Genomic DNA, 26,106 nt, shown 5'->3' with positions numbered 1-26,106 from the left:
TTTCTGTTGTTGTCAAAGTTTTAATATATTTTGTTTATTAGATTCGAAAGATATTTTCCCAGTCGGTAGCTTGTCTTTTTACTTTTTTGGTAAAGACTTTTAATGAACAAAAGTTTTTAATTTTTATGAGGCCCATTTATTTATTTGGTCTTTTGCTGTTTGTGCTTTTGTTATTATTTTAGATAACTCATTGTTAAAAGCTGGGCCTGACAACATTGCCCCTGCATTTTCAAGTAAGAATGTTATGGTTTTAGTTTGCACATTTAGATTTTAATCCAATTTTAATTTGTTTTTGTGTATAGTGTGAAGCATCGATCCTGTTTCATTTTTCTGCATGTAGAAATCCAATTTTCCCAACACCATTTATTGAAGAGACTCTTCTCTCCGCGTTGAATGGACTTAGCACGTTTGTCAAAAATCATTTGACCATACATGTGTGGGTTCATTTCTGGACTTTCAATTCTATTCTACCAGGCTGTTTTGATTACTGTAGTTACATAATATGTTTTAAAATCAGGAAGTGTGAGTTCTCCTGCTTTGTTCTTCTGTTTTCAACATTCCTTTAGCTATTTGGAGCCTCTTGCCATTCCATATAAAGTTGAGGATTCGGTTTTCCACTTCTGTAAAGAAGGATGTTGGAATTTTCATCAAGATTGAGTTGAATTTATAGATCACTGTGGGTAGTATGGAGCCCTGGTGGCCCAGTGGTTAAGAGCTAAGCTGGTAACCAAAAGGTCAGCAGTTTGAATCCACCAGCCACTCCTTGGAAACTCTATGGGGCAGTTCTACTCTGTCCTATAGGGTTTCTATGAGTCGGAATCGATTAGACAGCAACGGGTTTTTTTTTTTTTGGAAGGGGTAGTATTGACACCTTAACAATATTAAGTCTTCCAATCCATGGACACAGAACATATTTCCATTTATTTAAGACTTCTTTAATCTCTTTCAGCAGTGTTTTATGGTTTTGATTGTATAAATCTTTCATATCCCTGGTTAAATTCATTCCTAGGTATTCTATTCTCTTAGATGGTATTGTAAATGAAATTGTTTCCCAATTTTCCTTGCAGATTTCTCATTGCTGGTGTATAGAAACCCAACTGATTTTTGTTTGTTGACTTGTACCCTGTAACTTTGCTAAATTCTTTTAATAGTTCTAGAAGCTTTCTTGTGGACTCTGGGATTTTGCAAATATAGGCTCATGTCATCTGTGAATAGAGATAATTTTACTTCCTCTTTTGAATTTGGATACCTTTTATTTCCTTTTTGAATCACAATAATGTCGTGATTGTGGAAAATGAGCCCCCTAGGTTGGAAGGCACTCAAAATACAAAGTGGCTGCAACAATAGGCTTAAGCATATCAAAGATCATGAAGATGGCAACGTTTTTTGTGCTGTACCAATGAGTTGCTACGAGTTGGAGCAACTCAATGGCAACTAACAACAACAATACTATATTTATTAGACACCCTTATCCTCATTGGCTGAGATCCAGACCTTATTTTAGAGGGCTTGTCCATAGGTCACTGAATGGCTGAGAACTGGCTGTGGTACTGCGCTGGTGGAACTTGCTGGAAATATGCCCTGTAAGAAGCCACAGAAAGCTGTTCACAGGGGGATATCTCACTGGAGGAACTCCATACAAAACCACTTGTGGGGTTGCTGGAGGAAGCTGCTAGCTGCTGAGTGCTGCTGATTGCTGTGCACAGCAGCTGCAGGGCACTGGAGAAGCTACGAGCGCTACAGGAGCTGGGTGCACTGAAGAAGCCATCCATGATCCAGCCAAGACCGCACCAGAACCAGGAAGCAAAACATTTTTTCTGCAATGACTCTCCAGTGCCCTCTGCTGACAAAGCTTCAGCACCAGCAGGGAAAGGAAAATTATTTAAAGGGCCCAGATTCATTTTCATAGAGCAGTGAAACAGGATGATTCAGAGCTGAGAGGCAATAAATTAATAACTGGCATAAAATATAACAGGTAAGTAAATCTAGGCCTATTATTCTTGCAAACCTAGCCTTAGTTTTCTTGTTTTTAAAGTGGTGGTGGAGGAGATAAGGGGTAATGTAAAGTTTAGAAATTTTTTTGTTCTAATTTTTCACTGTTATTTTGAAACCAAATGAGCACTGAACTCCCCCACATTTCTTCCATTCTTTTATTTCTTTAGCTGTGTTGTCTCATGAGGGTGTGTAAGATTTTTGAAAGCAAGTGTAGATAAAATTTTGATCAGCCTCAGTTTATTTGATCAAGCCTATTAGAAATTTTTCCAGAATTTTTTTTTCGTGTTTGAGTGTGGTTAAGTGTGATTGGCCTATTGTAGTGGTTTGTGGTCATTTTATGGGTCTCTAGTGGAGACAAGAAATAAGGTAAAAGCAGTATATCTTCCCTGGTACTCCCATTCTTTTCCTTTCAAGGACCTACTTTGATTTTCTCTGGGTCACTTCCTGATTTCCTCTTCTCTCCCCGAACAGACTACTCACCTGGGGCTATGTGCGACAATTGATAGCTATCTCTTTGAGGGAAAATTATCATTTTTTTTGCTTTCTCTTCCTTATCGTTCCATCCCTTCACATTTCATGCCTTTACTTCCATAGCACTAATATTGACAATAGTAATCAGTTGATCTTTATTATTCACAGACTCTGTATTTGCAAATTCCCCTACTTGCTAAAATTTATTTGTAACCCCAAAATCTGTATTTTTGACACTTTTGCAGTCATTCATGGGCACGCTGTAAGTGCAAATACAAAGTAGAAGTATGAAATTAAATAGAGAGTGAGAGAAGCTTTATTCTCCCTGTTGAAAGAGAAGGAAGAGACCCTCACTTTTCTTAGAGCAGTATTTACATTAGAGAACTTGTCATAATAAGTTATTTCCCTGCCTCCTTTAAATGTATGTAATTTTTTTTAAAGGCTCAATAAGCTCCTTGCCAGTTTTGCAACCCAGGAATGTTTCCTCAAGGACCTAGAAGTCATGTTTTAGATACATAATCAATCAAGGAAGATAGCACCCTTAAGTTCAGCTGGTAATTGGCTCTAGATGTGAACCTTTCTCCAGTCATAAAGATATAAGAAATTAATTTTTAATTTGGCTAGAGGCAATTAACAAACACGGGTGGCTATTCCAATTATATGGGATAAACTACATATGACAAATGGTGCTGTCAAGTCCTCTAACTTGAGGACTAGTTATCTTTTATCTTGAGAACATCTATGAAAGGGGTTGCATCTGCTTGTCTGTTTAAAAGGATAAAATCTCTTTCTGTCTTAGCAAACTCCTTAGTGAATTGCCTGTGATGTGCATCCCATTCTGGTTTAACACTTCTTCAGTAATAAAACTGTTTTCTTTCTCTTCTATTTTTGTGAGAAGTTTGTCTGGGTTTGCAAGAGATTTTGTTTTTAATTATGGTTCCCCAACAATGTGCAAAATGGTGAAAAATTTGAGTTGTCCAACGCACCCAGCTAAGTTCAAACAAGACTACACTTTGCCTTCCTGTTCAGCTCTCATACTGTAAACGAATGTCCTTTTCTCAGTCCGTTTAGTGCAGCGTTTTCACATTTTTTGTTGGTGATTTCACATGCTTAAAATGGCTCCCAATGTGGTGCTGACGTGCTGTCTAGTGATCCTAAGTGCAAGAAGACTGTGACATGCCTTTACGGAGAAACTGCAAGCGTTAGGTAAGCTTCATTCAGGCCTGGGTCACTGTGCTGTTGGCTGTGAGTACAATGTTAATGGATCAACAATACATATTAAATAAGGTGTCTTTACACAGAAATGCACACAATACAAGGTTATATATTGACCCATTCCTGAAAATGTTGTGACCAGAGGCTTGCAGGAACCTAACCCAGTATTTCCCCTAGGAACAGTGTTTTAGTATTCACTAATTCAGTGTTCACAGAGACTTTATAGACCATAACTGCCACAAATAATGAGAATCAACTCTATTTGGAGTTGTCTCACTCTGCTTTCACTCTGTCATTTTGTCAGACATAGTTACCAAGAGCTAAGAGGACCTTGGAGGACCTTGTTGGAGGGGTAGTTCCAGGGAGTTGTTTGCTAATAGGAATCTTCTTCGTACCGGGAGGAGTCCATGGGTACTTGTCTTGGTTATCTCGTGCAGCTATAACAGAAATACCATAAGTGAATGGCTTTAACAAAGAGAAATTTATTCTCTCACAGTCTAGGAGGTTAGAAGTCTGAATTCAGGGCACCAGCTCCAGGGGAAGGCTTTCTCTTTCTGTAGGCTCTGGGGGAAAACCCTTGTCATCAATCCTTCCCTGATCTAGGAGTTTCTCAGGTGCAGGGACCCCGGATCCAAAGGTTGCACTGTGCTCCTGGCTCTGGTTTCTTGGTGGTATGAGGTCCCTCTGTCTCTCTGCTTGCTTCTCTCTCTTTTATATCTCAAAAGAGATTGATTTAAGACACAACCTAATCTTGTAGATTGAGTCCTGCCTCATTAACATAACTGCCTCTAATCCTGCCTCATTAACATCATAAAGGTAGAATTTACAACACATAGGAAAATCACATCAGACGACAAAATGGTGGACAATCACACAATACCAGGAATCAGGGCCTAGACAAGTTGACGCATATTTTGGGGGGATACAATTCAATCCATAACAGTAGTGCAAATGGTTAACAAACTCGACTGTTAATGGAAATGTTGGAGATACGAGTCCACCCAGAGGCACTTCAGAAGAAAGGCAATCTACTTCTGAAAAATCAGCCGTTGGAGACCCTATGGCGCACAATTCTACTCTGACTTCCGTGGATTTGCTACGAATCGGAATCAACTTGACAGCAACTGACTTTTTGCTTCAAATAGGGAAAGCCTCTTTTGGTCTCTCAATACCTGAGGCTCTGAGATTAAACTCCCTAAAAGAATTCTCTGCCCAACCTGAGGGTAAGGGCCGTGATTCTTGGTGAAGGTCCTAGAGATGGCAAAGGACTAGTTCTGGCAAGAACAAGTAACCTGGCAATAACAAGTAGCTTTGTCAACCACCAGTTTTGGGTTAGTTCACTGAGAAGTCTGTCACCTATTGGATTAAAGGGCCATGTCTGAGGCCAGCTGTTTCTGTTGCCTTCTTCCGGAGTCTGCTTACCTGGGGGAGGGTTATGGAAGGTGGGCCTTTTGTTTTAGGTGGGTATTCATAGCCCTATAGTTCCTTACTTGAAATATGCCTCTTTCAACTCCTTAGGTCTCAGTCTTGCCTCTTTGGAAACAGATAAAAGGTCGCTTTTTCCATGAAACTTTCCAATGCAAAGTAGTCACTCTGATTCCTTGTATTTCAGTTTATTTCACTTGAGAGTATTATAACTTTGGACGTTGCTTAATAGTTGCTTGGAGCCCTGGGGCGCAGTGGTTAAGAGTTTGGCTGCTAACCAAAAGTCAGCAATTTAAATCCAGCAGCCGCTCTTTGGAAACCGTGTGGGGCAGTTCTGCTCTGCCCTAGAGGGTTGCTACGAGTGGGTTTAATAGTCGCATATGTTTATATCTTATCTACCAGGTAGACCATGGGCACATTCATTTTTGTATGTAACCCCCTAAGTGGCTTCTTAAATATTTGTTTTGTGACTCAGTGAAGGAATGAACTACAGTGGTTCTCATCATTTTCTTCCCTCCCATTTTCCTCCACAGCCCCCTGCCCTCTTCCCCATTCTACCTCTCAGACATAAAATGCTCCTGCCCTGTCTTTCCCACGGTTACATGGCTGTAGCCAAGCTGCCCAGCTAGACAGGAATGCCACTTTCACCATCAGGCCCACAGAGTGGCGTTTTCTTAAGTTTTTGCCAAGGCATGCCCCTGCTGCCTTAAAGGAGACCTAGTTATACACAAATCTGTCAGGGCCTAGAGAAGACCGCTGACGGAGCAGAAATAGATGAAACAGCTTCAAGTTGTGGAAACCCACACAGAAAATAACCAGAGAAGCCCTGGCAACAGTGTGCTAACATACCCGAGGGTGTGAGCCTGTGCTAATGCTGCCTACAAATCAGGCGTTTCCATACAATGCCCACCCTACCTTACCCTCACCCAAGTGCTCTTAGATCCTCTGAATTTCCTCAGGCCACACCACAGGGCAGTGGGGTGGTTTTATGAAAGAGCCCCATGCTGGGACTTGGAGAACCTGGGCGGATGTCTGGCTCTCCAGCCCACTAGTTGTGCCCCCTAGGCTTCATATCAAACCTTTTGAGTTGCTGTTGTCAATTTGATATCACATAGATAATTCTTTTTTTTTTTGGACCTTAGATGAAGGTTTGCAGAACAAATAGTTTCTCATTAAACAGTATACATATTGCCCTATGACAATGGTTAACAACTCCACGACATGTCAACACTGTCCCTTCTCAACCTTGGGTTCCCTCTCACCAGCTTTCCTGTCCCCTCCTGCCTTCTAGTCCTTGTCCCTGGACTGCTGTGCCTCATTAGTCCCATTTTGTTTTATGATGCTGTCCAATCTCTGGCTGAACGGTGAACTTCGGGAGTGACTTTAACACTGAGCTAAAAGTGTGTCCGGGGGGCCATACTCTCAGGGTTTCTCCAGTCTCTGTCAGGCCAGTAAATCTGGTCTTTTTTCTGTGTGTTAGAATTTTGTTCTACATCCTTCTCCAGCTCTGTCTAGGACCCTCTGTTGTGATCCTGGTCAGAGCAGTCAGTGGTGGTAGCCGGGCACCATCTAGCTGTACTGGACTCAGTCTGGTGGAGGCCTTGGTAGCTGTGGTCCATTAGTCCTTTGGACTAATCTTTTCCTTCTATCCTGTTCTCTTCATTCTCCCTTGCTCCTGAAGGGGTGAGACCAGTGGAGTATCTTAGATGGCTGCTCACAGGCTTTTAAGACCCCATGTGTTTTGTTTTTAAATTCCTCTTGGATTGTTCAAACCAAACCAAGCCTCTGAGGAGAGCTTTCCTCTGTGAGAAACCACTGGCAAGAGGGTGTTAGCCTGAGTGCAGGGTGTCTCATTGGACAAGGCAAGTAGACAGTTCATATCAGGAGGAAAAGATGGCTAGCTTTTGGGGCAAAAAGTAAGAGATCAGATATTTAAAGTGAATGTTGATGATGGTCTCCGATCTGGAGTGTGCTCTTGAGGAGAACAACTGCAGTGGTTACTCCCTCTTCTGGTAGGCCATTTCAGACAGTTCACTTAGGGTTTGGGGCCCCCCAGTGGGGAAAACAGCATGCTGTTTATACACAAGGTGTGTGTGTGTTTCTGATTATAAAAGTAGTTTATGATCCTTTCCAAAAGTTACAAAAGAGGTGAAGAAGAAAAGTTACCTACATCTCATCAGCTTTGTGTGCATTATGTGTCAAATTAGTGAAGCTAATAATACTGAACACACTTGCATTTGGGATAATATAAAAAACTCAAGAAGAGTTTGACAATTGTGTTAGTACATGAAGATTATTTGTATAAATGTCTCCTTTAACTCATACAATCGGAGCCCTGTTGGCACAGTGGTTAAGGGCTCAGCTGCTAACCAAAAGGTAGGTAGTTCAAATCCACCAGCTGCTCCTTGGAAACCCTTTGGGCAGTTCTACTCTGTCCTGTAGGTGCTATGACTGGAAACAACTCAATGGGAACAGGTTTGTTTTTTGTTTTTTTTTAATTGTTATTAAGAGCCCTGGTGGTGCAGTGGTTAAGCACTCAGCTGCTAACCAGAAAGTCTGTGGCTGGAACCTACCAGCCACTCTGTGGGAGAAGATGTGGCAGTCTGCTTCCGTAAATATTACGGTCTTGGAAACCCTATGGGGCAGTTTTACTCTGTCCTATAGGGTTGCTATGAGTCGGAATCGACTCAGCGACAATGGATTTGTTTTTCTGGTTTATTGTTATTGATGTTAGTTGTCATCAGAGTCATGTGGTGGCTGTGCATGAGGTGCGTTGGCCGGGCATCAAACCTGGGTGTCCTGCACAGAAGGCAAGAATTCTACCCTGGGACCACCAATGCCCTCTTCTTCCTACTGTTGTTGATGTTAGTTGCCTTTGAGTCAATTCCAACTCATGGCAACATCATGTGTGCAGAGTAGAACCGCTCCATAGGGCTTTCAAGGCTGTGACCTTTTCGAAGCGTATTGCCAAGCCTGTCTTCCGAGACACTCCTGGGTGGGTTCAAACAGCCAGCTCTTCGGCTAGTAATCGAGAGCTTAACCGTTTGCACCACCCACAGCTGTTGATTATTGCTTACTTATTTTGCATGTGGTTACCATTGTCAGCTGTCTTATCAATTCTAATATGTTTCTGTTGATTCTCTTGGGTTTCTAGATAAACAATGATCTGACCTATATATGATGGTCATTTTGTCTCCTCTTTCCCAATAGTTACAAGACTCCAGCACTTCTCCTCAGCGGTTGAGCACTCACTTTGTAAAGCTACTCAATGGTTCCCTCTCTGGAAACAAGTTTGTGCTAAGTGACCCTGCCCTTTAACCATGGTTCCTTGGGGACGTCATCCAAGGTAGTCCAATCATGTTTTTCTTTTTGGATAATCTGAAATTTGGAAGAAAGAAGTTCAGAAATTGGGACATTGGAGCTGAATCATGGTAATGTCTGCTTTTGAGAGAAAGTCAGTGAACTCTTCCTGCGGTTCCACCAGCTGCTGTGGTTTCTTCCATTTTTTTAATTTAAGTCACTCAACTCCTATTTCCTTTACCAAAGCTATTTTTTTTTTTTTTGCATTAGCCAGAATGAATTTCAATTGCTTGCTACCAAAAGAAGCACTAACATATAAAGTTAACTGAAAACCTGGTGAGTTTTCATGCAACATAACACACCTCCATTTAAATGTTCCTTTTCCTTGGAGCCTAAGAAGTCCCCAGGCATCTTTCCAGGTACAATTTCAATACCTTCCACAGCCCCAGGTTCCATGTTGCCAATTCCTTTTCAAGGTTGCAAAGCACGGGTCACTACGCACAATCAGAGCCCCCACTCAAATATTCTGCCTTCCCCAAGCTCTCATGTATCCATGGCCCCAGACCTTTTTAGTGTCTGTTTAACTCAGGCAAGTGATCTACAAGGTTTATCCACAAGTGACATCTCAAGGGCTGCCACAATTCAATATACTCATACTTATATCTACGGAACTCTATTGCCCTTGGGGCTTCTCCTCCTCAAAACAGTATTTGCATGAACTCTAAACCCAACGAGAGAGGAGGGACAGGATTACTGAGAAAGCCCATCTCCAAGACTTAGGGACATAGGGCTTACCTAAGGGTGAGGCTGGACCAGGACAACAACCCCTATAGCCTCTCTTCCAGAGCAAACAAGCACCAAATATCAAACAACATCAAGTTACCCTGAGGAGGGGTAAGAGCATGGCGAGAGGCCCCCTCTGTGATGCAGCAAACAAGGTCTGCTGAAAGCTGAGGATAGAGCACGAACACTGAGAAAAACCCTCATCCCAGTCCCACCTCTAAGCACTACCTCACCACTGGAAGAATTTAAAATCTATAGTTCACTGAAGGTACCCACAGACAACACAAGCCAAAGCCAGCTCAGATCCTGACTAGACCAATTCAACCCCCTACACCAATGGCCTGACAAAAGAAGAGGCATGCCCATTTCTAGGCATAAGTACTATAAATACTACTTATCTCACTCTCTGCTGTCCCATACACAATGTCTGTCATTCAATCAAAACTTCTGACACACACACAAAGGCAAGAAAAAGATCAAAAGACAAATCAACAGAATCAGACTCAGATAACCCATGTGTTGGAACTAACAGACAGGGAATTTAAAATAACCATGATTAATATTTAAAGACTCTACTCAGAGGGTAGGCAACATGCATAAACAGATGAGGAATTTTAGTGGAGAGATGAGAACTATAAGAAAGAGTCCAATGAAAATGCTAGGAAAAAAAAAAATGTTAACAGAGATACCTTCAACAGATTCATCAGCAGAGTCAACACAGCTGGAGAAAGAATCAGTAAACCGAAGGTAGTCCATAGGAATTACCTAAACTAAAAACAAAGAGGAAAAAAAAGTGAAAAAATCCAGAGATCTTAAATGAAATCACTGAAATAACTTTTTATTCAAAGTCTTATATTCTTTAATCTCTTGCCTTAACTACTACTGGCTTAGCATTCAGCTTTCTTAGGTCTATAAACATGAGTTACCACTCTTATCTGCTTTCACCTTCCAATATTTTGTTGCTACTGTTTCTGCTCCTATTATCCTTGTCCTTGTGGGTTTATGCCTTTATAAAAATGCCTTTGTTTTAGTGGGATTTGGGAGAGAGCTGAGGTAAAGTCATGAGTTCAGTTCCCTATTTTTAACTGATCTCTCCAATAGCCTATTCACTGTTTTCCCTATAGACTCTTCCCTATACAGTAGCTGGTCTTGTAGAAACATAAATTAGATCATGTTATTCCCTTGCTAAAATCTTTCCAGTGGCTTCCCATTATGCTTAGAAGAAAATACAAATTCCTTACCTTGGTCTGTAATAAGACCTTATATGATCTGGCCCCTGGCTACTTCCCAGTCCTTGTCTGCTACTGCTCACCCTATCACTTATCTTCTGGCCTTCTTGCTGTCCTTCAGACGTCGCCGGCTGGTTTCTGTCTCATAACCTTTGCATTTGCTGTTTGTTCTACCTGGACCATCCTCCCCCCTTAGATTCTTACATATGATGCTTCCCCACTTCTTTCTGATCTCTGATCAAGTATCACCGAATCGGAGACCTTGTCTGCTATAATATCCTCTCTCTTCCCTACCCCTCTGTATCTCCTTATTCTGTTTTATTTATTTTTTAAGTACGTATCATTACCTGAAACATTATTGTTCTCTCTCCCTCACTAGATCATAAGTTGTATGAGGACGGGGACTTTGGCCACCTTGTTTACTGTTGTATTTGTTATAAATTTTAAACGTTGATTCCTTACATTCAGAGTTGTTTCATTCTTTTTATTGGGTCCGTATTGCTTTGAATGTTTGTATTTGTTTTTATCTAACAAGCTTCCTACTGTTGATATTTAGGCTCTTGCCAGTATTTTGCTTTTACAAACAGTGCTGCAGTATAAATATTCTTGTACGTAAGAATTTATGCTCAAGTGTGAGCCTATCTGTAGGATAATCTTGTAGTGGAATTTCAGGCATGCCTCATTTTATTGCACTTTGCTTTATTGCATTTTCCAGATACTGTGTTTTTTGCAAATTGAAGGTTTGTGGCAACTCTGCATCGAGCAAGTCTATCGGTGCCATTTTTCCAGCAGCATGTGCTCACTTCATGTCTCTGTGTCACATTTTGGTAATTCTTGCAATATTTCACACTTTTTCATTATTATTATATCTGTTATGGTGATCTGTGATCAGTGATCTTCGATGTGACTATTGTAATTGTTTTGGGGCACCACGAACGGCACCCATATAAGATGGCAAACTTAGTCAATAAATGCTGTGTGCGTTCTGACTGCTTCACAGACTGGCCCTTCCTCTGTCTCTCTCCCTCTCCTCAGGCTTCCCTATTCCCTGAGACACAGCAATATTGAAATTAAACCAGTTAATAACCCTATGATGGTCTCTAAGTTTTTATTTATTTATTTTATTGTACTTCAGGTGAAGGTTTACAGAACAAATAGTTTCTCATGAAACAGTAGTATGCATATTGTTTTATGACATTGGTTAACAACCCCACAACATGTCAACCCTCTCCCTTCTCTACCTTTTTTTTGGTGAAAATATACATAGCCAAAGATACACCATTTCAAAAATTTCTACATGCACAGTTCAGTGACATCAACTATGTTCTTCCAATTGTGCTGCTATTCTCACTTTAGATGAAGGCTTACAGAACAAAATAGTTTCTCATTTAACAGTTAGTACACATGTTGCCCTATGACAATGGTTAACAACCTCACAACACATCAACACTATCCTTTCTCAACCTTGGGTTCCCTATCACCAGATTTCCTGTCCCCTTCCGCCTTACAGTCCTTGTCCCTGGACTGCTGTGCCTCATTAGTCCCATTTGGTTTTATGGCGCTGTTCACTCCCTGGCTGAACGGTGAACCTCAGAAGTGACTTCACCACTGAGCTAAAAGGGTGTCTGGGAGCCATACTCTTGGGGTTTCTCCAGTCTCCTTTAGGCCACTAAATCTGGTCTTTTTTTTTTTGTGAGTTAGAATTTTGTTCTACATCCTTCTCCCGCTCTGTCCTGGACCCTCTGTTGTGATCCCGGTCAGAGCAGTCAGTGGTGGTAGCCGGGCACCATCTAGCTGTACTGGACTCAGTCTGGTGGATGGCCTCTAAGTTTTCAAGTGAAAGGAGGAGTCCCACATCTCTCACTTGAAATCAAAAACTAGAAATGATTAAGCTTAGTGAGGAAGGCATGTCAAAAGCCAAGATAGACCAAAAGCTAGGCCTCTTGCCCAAACAGTTAGCCAAGCTGTGAATGCAAAGGAAAAGTTCTTGAAGGAAATTAAAAGTGCTACTCCAGTGAACACATGAATGTATCCTGCTACTCTGCTGAATCTTTCTATTAGCTCCAATAGTTTTCTCACAGAGTCTTTTGGATTTTCTATGTATAGTATGATAATCATCTGCTAATAGGGACAGTTTTACTTCTTCCTTACCAATTTGGTTGCCCTTTATTTCTTTTTCTTGCTTTATTGCTTTGGCTAGGACTTCCAGCACAATGTTAAATGCTGTTGCTGTTGTTAGGTGCTGTCGAGTCAGTTCCGACTTATAGTGACCCTATGTACGACAGAACAACACACTGCCCTGTCCTGCGCCATCCTCAGTCATAGTTATGCTTGAGCCCATTGTTGCAGCCACTGTGTCAGTCCATCTCGTTGAGCATCTTCCTTTTTTTTGCTGACCTTCTATTTTACCAAACCTGATGTCCTTCTCCTGATAACATATCCAAAGTATGTGAGATGAAGTCTCACCATCCTTGCTTCTAAGGAGCACTACGGTTGTACTTCTTCCAAGACAGATTTGTTCGTTTTTTTGGTAGTCCATGGTATATTCAATATTCTTCTTTAGCACCACAATTCACCACAAGTCAGTTCTTCTTCTGTCTTCCTTATTCATCGTCCAGCTTTCGCATGCACATGAGGAGATTGGAAATACCATGGCTTGGATCAGGTGCACCTTAGTCTTCAAGGTGACATCTTTGTTTTTCAACACTTTAAAGGGATCTTTGCAACAGATTTGCCCAAAGCAATGCGTCATTTGATTTCTTGATTGCTGCTTCCATGGGTGTTGATTTTGAATCCAAGTAAAATGAAATCCTTGACAACTTCAATCTTTTCTCCATCTATCATGATGTTACTTTTTGGTCCAGTTATGAGGGTTTTTATTTTCTTTTGGTTGAGGTGTAATCTGTACTGAAGGCTGTGGTCTTGATCTTCATCAGTAAGTGCTTCAAGTTCTCTTTACTTTCAGCAAGCAAGGTTGTATCATCTGCATATTGCAGGTTGTTAATGAGTCTTCCTCCAATCCTGATGCCCAGTTCTTCTTCATACAGTCCAGCTTCTCTGATTATTTGCTCATCATACAGATTGAATAGGTATGGAGAAAGGATACAACCCTGACACACACCTTTCCTGACTTTAAACCACACAATATCTCCTTGTTCTGTTCGAATGACTGCCTCTTGATCTGTGTACAGGTTCCTCATGAGCACAATTAAGTGTTCTGGAATTCCCACTCTTTGCAATGTTATCTATAATTTGTTATGATCCACTCAGTTGAAAGATGTAAACATCTTTCTGTTATTCTTTGCTTTCAGCCAGGATCCATCTGACATCAGCAATGATATCCTGGGTTCCATGTCCTCTTTTGAATCTGGTTTGAGTTTCTGGCAGTTCCCTGTCAATATAATGCTGCAGGAACTTTTGACTCATCTTTAGGAACATTTTACTTCAGTGTGATATCAATGATATTGTTTGATAATTTCACATTCAGTTGAATCACCTTTCCTGGGAATAGGCATAAGTATGGATCTCTTCCAGTTGGTTGGCCAGGTAGCTGTCTTCCAAATTTCTTGGCATAGATGAGTGAGCACTTTCAGTGCTGCATCCTTTTGTTGAAATATCTCACTGGTATTCCGTCAATTCTTGGAGCCTTGTTTTTCACTGATGCCTTCAGTATAGCTTGGACTTCTTCCTTCAGTACCATTGGTTCTTGGTCATATGCTTCCTCTAGAAATGGTTGAACGTTGACAAATTCTTTTTGGTAAAGTGACTCTATCTTTTTTCCAGTTTTTTTTTTATTGTACTTTAGATGAAGGTTTACAGAACAAATAGATTCTCATTAAACAGTGAATACACATATTGTTTTATGACAATGGCTAACAACAGCAAGAGATGTCAACACTGTCCCTTCTCAACCCTGGGTTCCCTTTTACTGTTAGCTTTCCTGTCCCCTCCCGCCCTCTAGTCCCCGTCCCTGGACTGTCATGTCCCATTAGTCTCATTTTGTTTTATGGGGCTGTCTGATCTTTAGCTGAAGGGTGAACCTCAGGAGTGACTTCATTACTGAGCTAAAAGGGTGTCCGGTGGCCATACTCTCGGGGTTTCTCCAGTCTCTGTCAGGCCAGTAAGTTTGGTCTGTTTTTGTGAGTTAGAATTTTGTTCTACACTTTTCTCCAGCTCTGTCCGGGACCCTCTGTTGTGATCCCGGTCAGAGCTGACTCTATGTATTCCTTCTATCTTCTGATGATGCTTCCTGCGTCGTTTAATATTTTCCCTGTAGAATCCTTCACTACTGCAACTCGAGGCTTGAATTTTTTCTTCAGTTCTTTCAGTTTGAGAAATGCCGAGCGTGTTCTTTTTGGTTTTCTATCTCCAGGTCTTTGCACATGTCATTATAATACTTTACTTTGTCTTCTCGAGCCGCCCTTTGAAATCTTTTATTTAGGTCTTTTACTTCATCATTTTTTCCTTTTGCTTTAGCTACTTAAGTTCAAGAGCAAGTTTCAGAGTATCTTCTGACATCCATTTTGGTTTTTTCTTTCCTGTATTTTTAATGATCTCTTGCTTTCTTCATGTATGATGTCCTTGATGTCGTTCCACAACTCGTCTGGTCTTCAGTCATTAGTTTTCAGTGTGCTAAATCTATTTTTGAGATGGTCTCTAAATTCAGGTGGGATATACTCAAGGTCGTACTTTGGCTCTCGTGGACTTGTTCTAATTTTCTTCAGTCTCAACTTGAACTCGGATATGAGCAATTGATGTCTGTTCTGCAGTTGGCCCTTGGCCTTGTTCTGACTGATGATCTTGATGAGCTTTTCCATCATCTTTCCACAGATGTAGTCAATTTGATTCCTGTGTATTCCATCTGGCGAGGTCCACGTGCATAGTTGCCATTTACGTTGGCGAAAAAATGTATTTGCAATGAAGAAGCCATTGGTCTTGGGAAATTCTATTATGCTATCTCCAGCCATATTTTCCAACTACTGACCCTTCTTCTTTGTTTCCAACTTTCACATTCCAATCACCAATAATTATCAATGCATCCTGATTGCATGTTTGATCAATTTCAGACTGCAGAAGTTGGTAAAAATCTTTAATTTCTTCATCTTTGGCCTTAGTGGTTGGTGCGTTAAGTTTGAATAATAGTGGTATTAACTCGTCTTCCTTGTAGACATACGGATATTATCCTATCACTGACAGTGTTGTACTTCAGGATAGATCTTGAAATATTCTTTTTGATGATGAATGGAACACCATTCCTCTTTTTGCTCTAGCTAGGACTTCCAGCACAATGTTAAATAGGAGTGGTGATACCAATGACCACCCTGACAGGGAACACAACAGAGAGTCCCTGATGGAGTGGCGGAAGGGTGGGATGCAGAACTCAAATTCTAGTAAAAAGACCAGACTTAATGGTCTGATTGAGACTGGAAGAATCCCAGAAAGCATGGCCCCTGGACTCTCTGTCAACCCAGAACTAAAACAATTCCCAGGCCAACTCTTCAGACAAAGATTGGACTGGACCATGGGACATAAAATGATACTTGTGAGGAGTGTGCTTCTTAGCTCAAGTAAATACATGAGACTAAATGGGCAGCTTCTGTCCAGAGGTGAGATGAGAAGGCAGAGAGGGTTAGGAGCTGGTTGAATGGACATGGGAAATCAAGGGTGGAAAGGAGGAGTGTGCTCTCACAGTATAGGGAGAGCAATTAGGGTCATATAACAATAACAATGTATGTATAAATTTTTGTATGAGAAACTAACTTGAATTATAAACTTTCACTTAAACTACAACAATTTAAAAAAAAAAAAAAAGGAATGGTGATAAAGGGCATCCTTGTCTTGTTCTTGCTCTCAAGGGGAATGTTTTCAGCCTCTCTCCATTAAGAATGATGTTGGCTCTTGGTTTTGTATAGATGCCTTTTATTATGTTGAGGAACTTCACTTCTATACCAATTTTATTGAGAGTTTTTATCAGAAATGAGTGTTGGACTTTGTCAAATGCCTTTTCTGCGTCTATTGAGACGATGATGTGATTCTTTTATTTACGTGGTGGATTACCTTGACTGATTTTCTAATGTTGAACCATCCCTATGAATCCCACTTGGTCGTGGTGCATTATTTTTTAATATGGTGCTGAATTCTATTGGCTAGAATTTTGTTGAGAATTTTTGCATCTATATTCATGAGAGATACTAGTCTGTAATTTTCTTTTTTTGTGGCGTCTTTGCCTGTTTTTGGTATCAGGGTTATGCTGGCTTCATAGAATGAATTCAGAAGTATCCTTCCCTTTTCTATGTTCTGAAATAGTTTGAGTACGACTGGTGTAAGCTCTTCTCTGAACGTTTGGTAGAATTCTTCAGTAAAGCCATCTGGGCCAGGGCTTTTTAAAAAATTTACCTTTATCATAATTTTTTTTTTATTGTACTTTAGATGAAGGTTTACAGAACAAACTAGCTTCTCATTAAACATTTAGTACACCTATTGTTTTATGGACATTGGGTAACAACCCCAATATGTCAACACTCTCCCTTCTTGACCTTGGGTTCCCTACTACCAGATTTCCTGTCCCCTCCTGCCTTCTAGTCCTTGCCCCTGGGCTGTTGTGCACTTTTAGTCTCGTTTTGTTTTATTGGCCTGTCTAATCTTTGGCTGACAGGTGAACCTCAGGAGTGACTTCATTACTGAGCTATAAATGTCTCTGGGGGCCATACTCTCAGGGTTTTTCCAGTCTCTGTCCGGCCAGTAAGTCTGGTCTTTTTTTTTGTGAGTTAGAATTTTGTTCTGTATTTTTCTCCCACTCTGTCCAGGACCCTCTACTGTGCCCTATCAGAGCAGTCAGTGGTGGTAGCTAGGCACCATCTAGTTGTCTGGTGGAGGCCATGGTAGCTGTGGTCCATTAGTCCTTTGGACTACTCTTTCCCATATATCTTTAGTTTTCTTCATTCTCCCTTGGTTCCGAAGGGGTGAGACCAGTGGAGTATATTAGATGGCTGCTCACAGGCTTTTAAGACCCCAGATGCTACTCACCAAAGTAGAAAATAGAACTTTTTCTTTATAAACTATGTTATGCCAATTGAGCTAGATGTTCCCCGAGACCATGGTCTCCACAGTGGGCCAGGACTTTTTTTTGTTGAGAGTTTTTTAAATGACCTTTTCAGTCTCTTCTATTGTTATGGGTCTGTTCAGATTTTCAACATCATTTTGTGTTAGCTTGGATAGGTAGCGTGTTTCTAGAAATTTATCCATTTCCTCTAGGTTTTCAAATTTGTTGGAATATAGTTTTTCATAATCAGTTTTTAAATTAAGGTATGTCTTTTTTTTTTAGACAGAGTGCTATTGCACACTATGGTGTGATTAATTACTTTTGTGCATGCCCTTTCTAGCTGTGGTCTTGTAAATCCTATCCAGGTGATTGGGCAGGACTGTGTGACAGGGTAACTGTGGCTCACCAAGGGGATTGGTCAGTTTTGCCTTAAAAGAGAGCCAATTCCAGAGCAGGGAGGAGAATCTCAGTACCACCAAGGAAAAACAGCCAGGAGCTAGCACGTCCTTTGGACTTGGGATTCCTGCTCTGAGGAGCTCCTGAACCCAGGAAACAGAGAGTGAGCTGTAACCTTGAAGACAGTAGAAGCGGTGGCAGGAGAGACCCGGCAGCAGAGACCAGGCAATAGGAGAGGGCACAGTGGGCTTTCCGGCTGCTGGAGAGAGAGAGCTGAGTGCCTTTGCGGAGAGGCCTAGGGCCAGGGAGAGGCGTGCCTGGGAACACGGCTGGGGAGAGGCTGTCCTGATGGAAGAACTGTATCTTGAGTGTTCCTGAGCCTGAATTGTAACTGTTACTTCCCTAATAAACTCCATAATCATGAGAATTGACTGTGAGTTCTGTGTGGCCATTGCAATGAATTATCAAACCCAGTAGAATATGTTGTGGGAGGGATGGTTGGTGTCAGAGTTGGTAAAAACAACAGAGAGAGAACAAATATCTGACCTCTGCCTCATAAGAATCAGCCTTGGGCTGTTGATCTTGGTTCTCCTTCCCCCTTGCAGGGTTGGAGGAAGTCAGACACTGTCGCCAAGCCGTTTTTACACACACTTAATAGACTGCAGTATAGTCTAAACATAATTTTTATATGTATTGGGAAACCAAAAAAATTCATATAACTCGCTTTATTGCGATATTCACTTTATTGCAGTGGTCTGGAACTGAACTCACAGTATCTCCAAGACATGCCGGTATTGAGCTAAACGGTCTGACTTTAATATCTTAATTTATATTTCAGGATTTCTCTTCAGAGGTATTTACCAGTTTACAGTCTTATTAGCATGTAAAGAATGCCTGTTTCCTTTCCTACATTTTCACCAGCACAGTGTGTTATCAATCTTCATAATATCTGCCAAGGTAATAGGTGAAAAAAGCCTTAATTTACATTTTATGATGATGAAGTTGAACATCCTTTCATAAAAATCATTGCATTTCCTTTCCTGTTGTCTGTTCGTACGCTTTGATTATTTTTCAATTAAATTGTTGACTTTTTTTTTCATTGATTTCTAGGACCTTTTTATATTAAAAGGAAGTTAATCACTGTGTTACAAATACTTTTTCCTGGTTTTTCACTCGTCTTTATTTTATTTCATTCTGTTGTGTGTGTATCTGTGCAGAAGGGTTTGATTTTTGTGTAGCTGGCATTATCACTCTTTTTTTTAAAATGGATTTTTTGTTTTCTGTCATGCATAGAGTAGCCTTCTCCATAAGAGATAATAAGAAAAAATGTTCCATTTCTTGGAAAATGATGGACAGGATATTTGGACCAATCTCTCTGAAAATGACTAAAGAGCTGACAAACAGTCCATCTTCTTAAAGGCTTGAAGATCTAGTACGATCATAAAAACTGTGGAGTGAGCAGAGACTGCGGCTGGCTGTTTTCTGAGAGTATTTGCTGATTTGGAAACCCTGGTGGCATAGTGGTTAAGTGCTACAGCTGCTAACCGAAAGGTCAGCAATTTGAATCCACCAGGCGCTCCTTGGAAACTCTACAGGGGCAGTTCTACTCTGTCCTATAGGGTCACTATGAGTCAGAATCGACTAGACGGCAATGGGTTTGGGTTTTTTTTTAATTTACTGATTCAAGTGAACTTGTACTTTTGTTTTGATGGCCTCACAGGGCACAAAGGACAGAAGGCAAACCCCAGAGATTACTCATGGTGAGGAGTCTAAAAGAATCCTCCCTCATACTTTACTGGAATTCTAAAAGACTGTGTCCTGAAGAAGGAGAGCCTGGTGGCACAACGGTTAAGCACTCAGCTTCTAACTGAAAGGTTGGCGGTTTGAACCCACCCAGAGGCTCTGTGGGAAAGAAGACCTGGTGATATGCTCCCATAAAGATTGCAGCCTAGAAAACCTCATGGGTAGTTCTATTCTGTCACACTGGGTCACTATGCGGGGAAAATCGGCTTGATGGCATACAACATGTCCTGAATGTAAGGATACTTCCTTATCATGCCCAAGGGCCCTGCAAAGAAAGTTGCTTTGGTGCTAAGCAAAATGGGTAGATGGGCAGGCGAACTAATCTGTGAGAAGTTATAACTACAGGCTGCCTCCTCTTGCCTTGTTTGCACCCAAAATTACATGATTCTGGGTGAGCCAAAAAACTTCCAGCATTTAATTTGGCTTATAGTGGTCCTAGACCGGTCCCCTAAACATCTGTCAGAAACAAATACAAATCTTCTCTGGAGAAAAGTATCTTCATCCTATGCTTCAAAGAATCAATACAGCTCCCCTTCCCCAAGGGCAGTGAGTAGCCCATGTTTAACAATAACCAAGCGCACAAGAAAACTGAGCACCATGAGTGAGAGCCAGCAGAAATAAAATGTGGCAGAAAGAGACTTGTATCGTCTCAGATATTAGAATAATAAGACCCAGATTATAAAACAACTATGCTTACTGTGTTTAAATAAACCTTGAAAATATTGACAGGAAAGAAGAAAGTATAAAAGGGACCAGATTTGAAAAAGAACACGTAGAACTTAGAGTTTAAAAAAAAAAAAAAGGTAATAACTGAAATTAAAAATGGAATAGAGGAGTCTTGCTTCTGTTAATAGTGGATTAGCTCATGTTGGATCAATCATACTGCATATAATAATGATAGACACTATATAAAAACAAAAAAAAAAAACTATGGAAAGACACTGGAGAGTGAACAAAAACGATAGAAAATGGGGGAGACACTACATGTGGAGAAGGGAGTGGCATTGGATGAGTTCCCCTTTTCACGTGTGTTGGTTTACCGGAGGGCAGGCTCCAGCCTGTGTTGCATGGGGTAACTGAAATTCAAATAGAAACCCACAGTTTTACCGGCTTGAGGTATCAGACACAGGGTTTGAGGCTGGCAAGTCTGAAGCAAATCCTGGAAAGGAGGAAACCTCAGAGGGGGAGTGCTAAATTTTGCCCAAATCACTACTCACTATGCATGAGGCAGATTCCAAGCAGTGTACCTAAGGCAGTGAAACTGAATACAAATTTCAGCTGCTGCCCACTAGCGGGGAGAAACAGACTTTGGTGTTTGAGCTCAGCCAAGTTCATTGCCCTGCTAAAACAAAAAATTAATCTCTTCAGGGACACCTATCAGAATGCGTAACCCATTGTTGCTGAATTAATTCCAACTCATAGTGACCATTATGGCACTGAGTAGAACTGCCCCATAGGGTTTCCAAGGCTGTAATCTATTTTTTTTTTTATTGTTGTGGTTTAAATGAAGTTTACATTTCAAGTTAGTCTCCCATACAAAAACTTACATGTACATTGTTGTGTGACCCTAATTGCTCTCCCCATACTGTGACAGCACACTCCTCCTTTCCACCCCTGATTCCCCATGTCCATTCAACCAGCTCCTAAAATCCTCTCTGCCTTCCCATCTCACCTCCGGACAGAAGCTGCCCATTTAGTCTCCTGTATCTACTTGAGCTAAGAGGCACACTCCTCACGAGTATCACTTTATGGCCCACAGTCCAGTCCAATCCCCGTCTGAAGAGTTGGCCAAGGCTGTAATCTTTATAAAAGCAGACTGCCACGTCTTTCTCCTCTGAAACAGCTTGTGGGTTCGAACCGCCAATCTTTCGATTAGCAGCTGAGCACTTACCCACTGTACCACCAGGACTCCTGCTAAACACATTATTCACTACGTAAAAAGCAAAGTCAGCATTTTCATTCTACTTCCCACCCTCCCCCACCCCCACTCATAATTGTTTCATAAGCAGAATATTGCCAGAGCCAAAGAGGGCCATTTGGTTAAAGGGTCAGTTTATCAAGAGAATATAGAGCTGTTATATATGTCTATGTGACTAATAATAATGTTTCAAAAACCCAAAGCAGAAGATGATATAACGACAGGGAGAGACAAATGTACAATCATAGTGGTAGACCTTTACACCTCTCTCGATAACCGACAGACTAACCAAAACCTACTGCCATTGACTTGATTCTGACCCATAGCGACCCTATAGGACAGAGTAGAACTGCCCCACAGGGCTTCCAAGGCTGTAAATCTTTATGGAGGCCGACTGCCACATCTTTCTCCTGAGGAGCTGCTGGTGGGTTTGAACCAGACCTTTCGGTTAGCAGCCAAGTGCTTTAACTACTGTGCCACCAGGGCTTCTAACAGATAGACAACTAGATAAAAATCAGCATGGAACCAATTACATGCTGTTTACAAAGTTGAAAGTAAAAGGCAAAATTAATCATGAAGCTGACGTGCCTATATTAATATCAAACAAAGAAGACACCAAGCCAAGCAAGATTACCAGAGATAAAATGGGCTATTATATAATGACAGGGTTAGTTCACCTGGAAGAAATGCATATGCTCCTAATGCATATGCTTCTGCATACAAGAAGCAAAAATTGACACAACTAAAAGGAGAAAGAAAAACCCCAAATCATAATTGGGGATTTTAATCAATAGAAGAAGATGACAACATATGTGGGATGTTGCTAAAGGAAATGTAACTGGAAAATGTACAGCCTTGAAATGCATGTATTAGAAAAGAATAAAGGTTGAAAGTTCATGAATTATTCATACATTCTCAAGAAGTTGGAAAGAAAGAAAAAAACAGACAAAAAACTCGTCAAATTAAACCCAAAGTAAGTACATGTTAGGTAAGGAGGAAAAAAAGAACTCAGATAAAAAATACGTGGACTAATACAGAGGACATTTCCATAGACACTGTGGGTTTAAAAAGATAACAGGAGGATCTTTTGAACAATGTGCCAGACAATTCCAGCCATATGGCTTCGGTGAAGACTTTTACCCACCATTCAAAAGAGAAATACCAATCTTACCAAACTTATACAAACATTTGTCCCGGATGCCAGAGGATTTATATTCCTACCACAGTCCAGGGATGTATTCATGGCTATTACTAAGCTCTTCAATTTTGCCCAATGGATGTATGAAAAATGTTGTATATCCTTATTGATTTAGTTTGCATTTTCTTGATTACTTAATGTTGAACATCATTTTAGGTTTATTAGCCATTTTTTACTTTCATTAATTATCTGTTCATACTCTGTTCATTTTTCTATTCTTTTTCTCACTCATTTGTATGAGATTTATTTAACATCACTTGGTCACAATTATGTTTGCTGAGTCTTCAGTTTTTTAAACTTTTTTTGTGAAACAAATATTCAATTTTTCTATAGTTAATCGCTTTCTCAATAGCTTTTGTTTTCTTTTAAAGAATGTGTTTTTCTCACAGAATGTAGACATATCCTTCTAATAATTTTACATCCTGTCATGTTCAGCTCCTCGATCCATCAGGGGTTTGTTAATATTGTGAGGTAGGGAGTTAACTTGATATTTTCCCCAAATGTGGTCAATTGTTTCAGCATCTTTTTTTTTTAGAACAGAGATTCCTACTGATTAGAAACGCCGTCTCTATAATGTATTAAATTTACATATAATATACGGAGATCTGTTTCTGAACTCCGTTCTTCTGATCTGTTTATCCATTTCTGTACCAGTACTTTACAACACTGATCAGTCCAACTCTATAAAATGTTTTGTTGTTGGAGGAAGGCTCACATTTTTTTTAGGTTAGATTTTGTTTTTTTTTAAATTGTACTTCAAGTGAAGGTTTACAGAACAAGTAGTTTCTCATTAAACAGTAGTACACATATTGTTTTATGACATTGGTTAACAACCCCACAACATGTCAACCCTCTCCCTTCTCAACCTTTTTTTTTTTTTGGTGAAAATATACATAGCCAAAGATACACTATTTCAAAAATTTCTACATGCACAGTTCAGTGACATCAACTATGCTCTTCCAGTTGTGCTGCTATTCTCACTCTGGATGAAGGTTTACAGAACAAAATAGTTTCTCATTAAACAGTTAGTACACATGTTGCCCTATGACAATGGTTAACAACCTCACAACACATCAACACTATCCTTACTCACCCTTGGGTTCCCTATCAGCAGCTTTCCTGTCCCCTTCTGCCTTACAGTCCTTGTCCCTGGACTGCTGTGCCTCATTAGTCCCATTTGGTTTTATGGGGCTGTCCACTCCCCGGCTGATTGTTGAACCTCGGAAGTGACTTCACCACTGAGCTAAAAGGGTTTCTGGGGGACATACTCTCACAGGGTTTCTCCAGTCTCCTTTAGGCCAGTAAATCTGGTCTTTTTTGTGCGTGTTAGAATTTTGTTCTACATCCTTCTCCAGCTCTGTCCAGAACCCTCTGTTGTGATCCTGGTCAGAGCAGTCAGTGGTGGTAGCCGGGCACCATCTAGCTGTACTGGACTCAGTCCGGTGGAGGCCTTGGTAGCTGTGGGGAAGGCTCACATTTTTCTTGAAAACGTTTCCTTTATTATTGTACATTTTATCTTCCAAATGCAGGTTACTTTTTAAGATTTTGATTGGATTGTAATGAATTTAGGGGAGGAAATGATGGTTTTATAATATTGGGTCCTTCTTTCTGGGTTCATGACATGTCTCCATTTATTCAGGTCTTTTATGTCTTCCAGTAAAACTACAGGTTTTTTCACAAAAATCTTTCACACTTCCTGTTGGGTATGATCTTATTTTAAAGTCATTGCATTATTTTGTTACTGTGAATCTATTAAAAATTTTTTATAAATTACATTAAAAAAATTGGTTATTAGCATGCACAGTATTAATTATGTTTATTCAGGTCAGCTTTTTTATTTATTCCAAGAGCTGGTCAATTGATTCATTTGTTTCCCCTATAGAAGGTCAAATTGGCCAAAATGGTTTTCTCACTTCTGTTCCAGTATTAATGCCCCATTTCTTAGCACTGGTCGTGGGCCTCCTTGTTTTGTTCTGACGTTAATATTTTTAACGTTTCACTATTGAGTAAGATGTTTCAGTGGGTTTGCATCAGATAGCCTTAAACTTAGGACATTTATTTTTCCTAGCGGTTTTCTCATGAATGGGGGCTGAAGTTTATCCTACCCCAATTTATCAAATGGCATCTGTCTTGGTCGTCTAGTGCTGCTGTAACAGAAATACCACAAGTGAATAGCTTTAACAAAGACAAATTTATTTTCTCACAGTCTAGCAGGCTAGAAGTCCAAATTCAGGGCATCAGCTCCACGGGAAGGCTTTGTCTCTCTGTCGGCTCTGGAGGAAGGTCCTTGTCATCAGTCTTCCCCCGGACTAGGAGCTTCTCCACGCAGGGACCCCAGGTCCAAAGGATGCGCTCTGCTCCGGGCACTGCTTTCTTAGTGGTATGAAGTCCCCAATTCTATGTTTGCTTCCCTTTCCTTTTATCTCTTGTAAGATAAAAGGTGGTGCAGGCCACACCCTAGCGAAACTCCCTTTACATTGGATCAGGGATGTGACCTTAGTAAGGGTGTTATACAATCCCATCTTAATCCTCTTTAACATAAAATTACAATCACAAAATGGAGGACAAACACACAATACTGGGAATCATGGTCCAGCCAAATTGATGCACACATTTTTGGGGGGACGTAATTCAATCCATGACAGCATCTATTAAGTTTTTTCCCTTTAATCTGCTAATATAGTCAATGACATTGATTTTTCTAATCCTTCTTTTTGTTTTTGGAATTGTATTTAATAACATTTCATGTAGTTTATGACTTGGGTTTCACGTGTTGTACTTGCACTGTTTATCAACTATGGAATATTAACAGACTAATTTATTAAACTGTTATGAATAGTTTAATGTGTAATATATAAGCTAGTCCACATTAGTAAGCCAGAAGTCCACATCATTTTCATAAATGTTCTTGGATGTTTGGGGATAGGAGGTGGAACCATATGGTGAAAGGAGAAGTAACGTCATTTAGGACTCAGTGGACCTAGGCTCTGCCTGTATTTGCCATTAAGTTGTCAGATAATCTTAAACAAGACATACCTTCTCTCAGCTTCAAATTGAAAATCTGTAAAATGGGTTGATTGGGAGAATCAAAGGAAATGATGAATGCTAAATGTGCATGATAAATGTACATTTAATTTTAAGCACTGTGAATAGTGTTATCTACCATGTAAGTGTAAGAAATTATCAAGTTACAAGGTACTTTTAATTATGACTGAAGATACAATATAAACACATTAATAAGATCTTTAAAGCCATAGAAGTTGTGCGATAGATATATTTACGATGATGACAAAAAAGGAGTAGCTGCTGAGGCTGCTTATGTCCAACTAAA

This window comes from Trichechus manatus, unplaced genomic scaffold (genome assembly GCF_000243295.1).
Source record: "Trichechus manatus latirostris isolate Lorelei unplaced genomic scaffold, TriManLat1.0 scaffold00018, whole genome shotgun sequence".
NCBI lineage: Eukaryota > Metazoa > Chordata > Mammalia > Sirenia > Trichechidae > Trichechus > Trichechus manatus.
Note: the sequence above shows the minus strand (reverse complement) of the source record.